Genomic DNA, 7,500 nt, shown 5'->3' on the forward strand with positions numbered 1-7,500 from the left:
GTGCTGGGGCAGCGTCATTAGTCAAACAAATCGACTCCAGGTTTTATTCTTTGTAAGCGTAGTATTATCCTACCAGTATCTTTAGCCGAACCGGTAGTTCTGGACGTAAATATACCGACGTCACTTGTCAAGCGATGGTTGGGAGGGGTGGCAGACACAGACACACAAATACACATACACACACACACAGACATATATATACTTTTCCTTTTCTTCCATTTTCCTTCTACCAAGCCACTCACAATGCTTTGGTCGGCCCGAGGGTATAGTAGAAAACACTCTCGCAAGTTGGCGCGCAGTAGATTGAACCCGAAACCATGTGGTTGAGAAGCAAGCTTCTCACTACACAGCCACATACACACATCTTGGTAGAATAAAATCGATTTAGCATTCGGTTTAAATTATTATTTCATTCATAATTACACCAGAATGGTTGCGTGTTTTTTATTGTTTTGCGTTATTGAGTTATAATTATATTAATTCTATTTATGAAAGCTTACCTCTTTTAAAGAATTAAGTTCTCATATATTTTATACCACTAAAAATCATTGCAGACTAACCCGATAAACAAAAAAGGAAAAAATTAGCAATACATTATTCAGGAAATTAAAAATATTGTGAGGATATCATAACCTAAAATGAGTGACTAATTATACAATGTTGAACATATATTAGCATTTTAAAGAATCAAGTGCATGAATATCTTTTAAATTAAGTACATGCTTCATACATAGACGCAAATTCCTAAAATAAAATTTGAAAGAATTATTTTCATAAATTTCCATTTAACCCAATAATGTACGGTGTCTTGTATATGAGTAAAACGATATCAGAACTGATATTTATTGGGTTATTAGCATAATGTTGGTGAATTCATAATGTCTTCCTTCTCAGTGCTTAAACAGTTATATCTTAAATTGCCAATTTCCTTCGGTTGTAATAGAACAATGATAAATACGGTTATGTTTGTGTAACGAAAAAAAACCTAAAAAAATACAACATATGTAGCATGAGTGAAATTTAAGAGAAATTAATAAGTTTACAGATGCGAATGGAAGCCATGGAAATAATTCCTCTTAGATGGTACATTACAAGCTCAAGCTAACGACTGAGACACTGTGTGCAGAAATGAAAACTATGTCCATATGAATGCGACATATGTCATTTTTTTCTTCGCCATGAAATGTTGCTGCAAGGGTGTTAGTATCTGAAATTATATGTAGTTTCATTGTACATATTAAACCGACAGTCTATATATGTAGATATGTATTTGTGTACGTATGTATGTACGTATGTATGTTTGTATGTATGTTTGTATTTATGTATGTATGTATCTATCTATATGTTTGTCTGTCTATCTGATTATTTCTCAGTTTTCTGTCTGTTTGTATGTATAACTTATTATAGATGTACTATTTACCATATCTCTAAGAAGCTATAAATATACGTTACATATGCATATTTCAAAAACACACGTACCATGTACATCCATAGACACAAGTATGTATGCAGAAATATATATATTAATACATACACATATATGTATATATACATACAAATATATATATATGTATATATATATTTCTTATATAGATACAGGTATATATGTATGTATATATTTATATATATATATATATATATATGTTATATATATATGATATTATATATATATCATTATATATATATATATAAATATTAAATATAAATGTATATATAATACACACATGTACATATATATATGCATAGTATGTATGTTTATAGAATATATGTATATACATATAAAAGTTGTATATGTGTCTTTGTATATAATTAGATATAATACAATATAATCTGCACAACAGTTGTCTGGCGCCATAGCTGTACACCAATCGATTTACACGGCTTTGATTAGTGGTTTTGTGAAAAATATAATCAATATATTTGGCTATGGAGATAGAAGAGTAGTCTGTACATGTAATATCCTTCTTACTATTTACTGATATTATATATATATATATTCTTACTATATTATAATATATATTATATATATTATATATATATATAGATATATATTATATATATATGTTTAGGTTTTCCACACTTTTCCCACGCCTTTGATTATGTCCCTCATCTACTATTGAATATTTCTTCCTTCCTGAAATATTTCTCTTAATATGTGCTTCGTATTCTTTCCATATTGATTTAAAAACCATTATAAATAATAATAATAATACACATATATATCATAGAATCCAAGGGAAGAATATGGCGGGAAATTCAGCGTTTGTGGGATTTGAAATAGGAATATAAAGCAAAGTAAGAAAGTATCACATAACTTTGTAGTCGGTGGGTTACCGATTCAGCCAAAGATTCGTGTATGATTCAATATTAAAACACTAAATGCGTGAAAACAATTGAGTGAATAATTAATGAAAACATCTTTATTATACACTCGTCTCGGATAAAGGAGGCAAACATTTCTTAAATCACTTTCAGATACGTCTCTGACGGATTAGTCAAGTGTCTTCAAAGCTGAACTCTTGTAGATCACAACCGTAGAAGTGGTCCAATTCTGCATAAAAAATATACAGGATATATATATATATATATATATATATATATATATACACACGGAGACAGAGGGAGATAGATAAATAAATAGATAGCCATAAGCGTCTGTGTGCATGCCTACATGTATGTATTAAGACACACACACAGAATATGCACACATATATGTGTACATATAGGCACCAAATAAGAACTGAGAGATGGTGACAGGTTCACCATTACCATCTCTCGAGCTTACTGAATCTTCTCGTCATCGTGGAGGTCGATGGGCGTCTTGGTCACTGTTCGTGCACCACACTTGTCGGATCAATTATATTTGTTCTTCCTCGGTGCACATTGCTAGTGAAGCGCCCATACTTACAGTGTAAAGCCAGAAATGAAAAAAAATTTTTAAAAAGGGTTATAACTCGATCAGGTTCAAACTTCGACACTTGACCACAATAGTACCAATTATAAGCACGTATGCACAAAAGGCAATGTGACAATGATAAAAAATCTTACTGCGAAATTGTTGATAACTTTTGACTTGCCCTCGTATATATACGAGGCACACACACAGAAGCACATACATACGAGTGTTCGTGCGTATTTATTTGTGTCAAATGTGAGTCTATATGTTTAGATATAATCTGTATCTATGTGTTGATATTCTTACTGGTTTAAATTGCTAATTTGCTACGAAAACGATCAATAAATATAAATGGCTATAACATGCACTGATATAGATATAATATAAATGTACAGATTCACTTGAACACTGTGCCAAAGCATGGTAGCTCCCTTATAACTGAAAGAAGTAAAAAAATTAATAAATTCGCTACTGCCAACATAACGAGGTGCAGTCTCTGATGGGTAGCCATTGAACATATGCTTTCTCAAACATGTTTGCATATGTTAAGCGAAAACAACGGAAATATGCTTAACTATACACATTTTATTATTCTCTTTATTATTGTATTCCATTATTCAATAACCACGCTTTTATTTATCTGTTTTCCAGTGTGTCTTTAACACCCATTTCCGGTTGACTATATAAAACTAATATTCTGAATTATCTATTTTCATATAATTCATTCTGTTTATATTCGCTTTACTGTGTCTTTCATTTGCAGGCATTGTCTATTGTGATTTGTCTTATGGCTATGTTATTCATTGAGGCAACGTTGTTTTTCTTCAGTTATTCCATGTGTGTAATGTATAAATATGTTTGTGGTGTGTGTTTGTATGTGCGTATGAGTATATGCGTGAGTGTGTGCGGCACGCATGCGAGTATACACACACACACACACACATATATATATATTATATATATAATATATATATATATATATATAAGATATGTATACACATACACACGCACGTATATCTATATATATTATGTGTGTGTGTGTGTGTGGCGTGTGTGTGTATATATACATAAACATATATCTATATATCTGTATGATATATATATGTTTGTATGAATATATAAACTTATAGGTATATATACGTATACATATTTACAGCCATACAGATATAGACACATATATTTGTACACATAATTGCATATATATATATATATATATATATATAATATATATGTATGTGTGTGTGTGGTGTGTGGTGTGTGTGTTTGAGTGAGTAGAGTGGCTGCAGGTATTCACTCCTGTTTTCTGCGTTCAGATTTCAACTATTACCGAAGCTTATGCATTATCTTCATCCATTTAGGTCCAAGTGGAATCAAATCCACATTATCTTCTCTGTTCCTCTTCGTTTTTATTTTCGCTTGTTTGGTAACAATCAGGAGGGATGAGATGTGAAGTGAAATGCATTCTAATGGGTCTTTAGATATCGAAGTTTTGCTATATGTGACAAGGCTCCAAATCGAGCATAATATATGTGTGTGTGTTTGTTCGTGTATCTGTGTGCCTGTGTATGTGTGCGTGTGTGCGTATGTGCATGCGTGTGTCTGTGACAGTATGTGTATCGAGTATGTTTATATGTATGAATATACATTATATTCAATAGATATTCCTAGATTATTAGCATTTGCTACTGAGTGTCACAAAACTGATAATACAAATTTCCTGAATATACAGCTGAAAATTTGATTTACAAAAAACGATTTGAATTTAGAAAGGAAAAGATAAATACAAAATTGAACCAAATCAGCTCGCTGCAACTTACGTTGCTGACGAAAGTGACCGTGTGCATACTTAGAAAGATTAGTTTAGCATTTTATGTTTGTAAATCATAAACAGTATATTTATAGCAACTATACAAATCGAAGCACAGATATATCGTCAATTGTACGAAAGGAATGACGCTTAAAAATAACAACTCTGTAGCGTGAAACAAGGGGAGATAACTTCGGAAAAGATAAACAAGGGAGACAACGGTTAAAGATATACATAGAGTAATATCCGTCTACACATACTATATGTGTTTTACGTCCATATCTCTTTTCTTCTTCCAGTAAATTCATCCATACGCATATACATATACAGACACACATCCATATATATACGTGTGTGTGTGTGTGTGTGTGTGCAAACAGAAACACTCACACACAAGCACACGCACGCACCTGTGAACCTAAAAAAAACTAAGATAATACAAGGCTACACAATATTAATATTTTCATTAGTGTCTTCATTGAAGCCAATTTACTTGTTAAAATTCTATGCAATATCGACATAAGCAAACTGATACAACCATACATACACAACAACACACACACACACACACACACACACACACACACACACATATATATATATAATATATATATATATATATATATATGTGTATATATATGCGGTGTATGTGAATACATTATAATCTATATAACCATGACAACTTTGATACAATATCTCAGTTGCGTATTTTAATCAACCTAAAGATAGACGAATAATAACAATTTTATTATTTTATCATACCTGGTTTAAATTTTTTGAAGTCAAAATGGCTATATACTTAATATAATGGAGTAGAAAGTGGTGTTATCTCCATCATCATCTTCATTATCATCATCATTATTATCATCATCATGACTACTACTACTACTACTACTACTACTACTACTACTACTACTACTACTACTACTACTACTACTACTACTACTACTTTCCTTCTTTTTCTTCTTATTTATTATTATTAATTCTCAATTTTCCATCCTTGGAAATTTAACTGGTGAATGTCTACCAAGTATGTGATGAATTACTGGAAATTATATGCAGCGTTAGGATATCTGTTCAATTGTTGATCATCACCTAGTTAGCTTGTCCACTTTCATTATCTTTTATTACTTGTAATCTTGTCTACATCCTAATTTGTCTCACACACACACGCTCGCAATCTGGTCACCCATACACGCACCCATATACAACACAACACTTACACTAACCTGAATTTTGTGTAACGCTATGACAAGTAGCTGAAATATTCGAAATGGTAGGTATTTACGATATTTGTGGAGAATGGGTGAGTAGCCTATGAACAATGAGAAAAAATTTCTTCTAGGAATTCGAAAAGTATCAAGTAAAATCTCGAATTCTCAATTAATCTTGAATTAAAAAATACTTTAAGTTATCTATTTTACAAATATATAAGACAGACTCATATACAAAACGAAGGGGTAAGCTGGGTGTTCACTAAACAATGCAAACAGGAATTAACAACGAGTAACCCAAAGGATCTTGCAGATATACGCGCTACAAGGAACACTGGAACTCTAACGAACTTGAATTTCCATAAGGTTGACTGGAAATAAATTCAAACAGCTATTTACTGACAGAATTGCCCTGGAGATCGGTGTATGCAAGACAATGACATGAAACAGAAATCGTTTAAATTTACACATTTCCACTTTAAAATTGACAGTCTTATAAATCGAGAATAAAATAAAACTCGTTCATGAAAGGCCGGGAACTGAAAGGGAAACCAGGATTGTAGAAAACATAAAAAGGAATACTAGAATTTTCTATAAATTCTAAAATGAATCAACTTCATTGCCTCATAAAATAGGACCATTGTTTTAATGAAATTGATCACTAACTGGAAACCCCAAAGGAAAATTGAAATGCTGAATGAACAAATGAAAATTAGTTTCAATCCCCTGATAGAACACAGGCAAACAAATAAACCAGAAGAGTCCTTTAGCCTTGCATTTCTACACATGCTAGCTACAAGCATCGATTCCACCGACATAGATGAAAATGTCATGCCAGCCGTAGATGGTATAAGCATACCGTAACAACTTAACACTAATGGGTGTCAACAGTTTTCTTGAAACATTCATTGCAGCAAATATCTTGAGTGCATTGCTAAAGCTTCTTTGAAAAATCCGCGCTAAACAAAATACAGAGAGAAGGAAAAATATGGTGAGTCAATAAAAGTGTAAGTAGAAAAATGCCATAAATATGGTTCCTATTAATTTGATTTCACCTATTAGACAAGTCATCTGTTGAATTACCACCTGTAAACTGGTAATGTCTTTAGAAGGATTTAAAAGCAGACAATAAATACAGTTTTCGTTTTGGTAGAATCTATCTAACGTTCTCTATAAATTAGTATAACTGAAAGCTAAAAGAAATGTTGAGACAGTCCAATGTAGAATTTCTGAAAGACTTGATAGGTTAACATGTTCTAACACTACATGATTTCATAATCTATTCCTCATTAACAACGTCGGTATATAAAATTATTTCTCTTCTATTGAGTAATATTTAGCGTCATTGTTAATCTAGAGCCTGTTGAATAATCTTCAGTGTTTTCTAAATAAATGCACGCCAACTAGTACTCAAATTTCATTGGGTAAATAGTCATGCTTTAAATGTTCGTACATTCGGCCAACGATGTTTTGATATTGATATAAAAAAGACAAATTTGAGCAACACATCGACAGTGAAAACACGTTCTTACAATAAAATTATACCTATAAAAGTGTATTTACAGTTTGAGATGCAAAGTGTT

The 7,500-nt window shown here is 31.7% G+C and overlaps 2 long non-coding RNA genes across 2 annotated transcripts in view; one reads left to right on the top strand and one right to left on the bottom strand.

Annotated features, from left to right (window-relative positions):
• Positions 1–7,500, bottom strand: part of LOC118765612 — a 128,446-nt gene that overhangs the window by 84,347 nt on the left and 36,599 nt on the right. The window lies entirely within an intron of this gene.
• Positions 1–7,500, top strand: part of LOC118765613 — a 21,381-nt gene that overhangs the window by 3,460 nt on the left and 10,421 nt on the right. The window contains exon 2 of the long non-coding RNA XR_005001473.1: positions 4,341–4,347. This is a non-coding gene — a long non-coding RNA (uncharacterized LOC118765613). The remainder of the gene's footprint in view (positions 1–4,340; positions 4,348–7,500) is intronic.

This window comes from Octopus sinensis, linkage group LG12 (assembly GCF_006345805.1).
Source record: "Octopus sinensis linkage group LG12, ASM634580v1, whole genome shotgun sequence".
Taxonomy (NCBI): domain Eukaryota; kingdom Metazoa; phylum Mollusca; class Cephalopoda; order Octopoda; family Octopodidae; genus Octopus; species Octopus sinensis.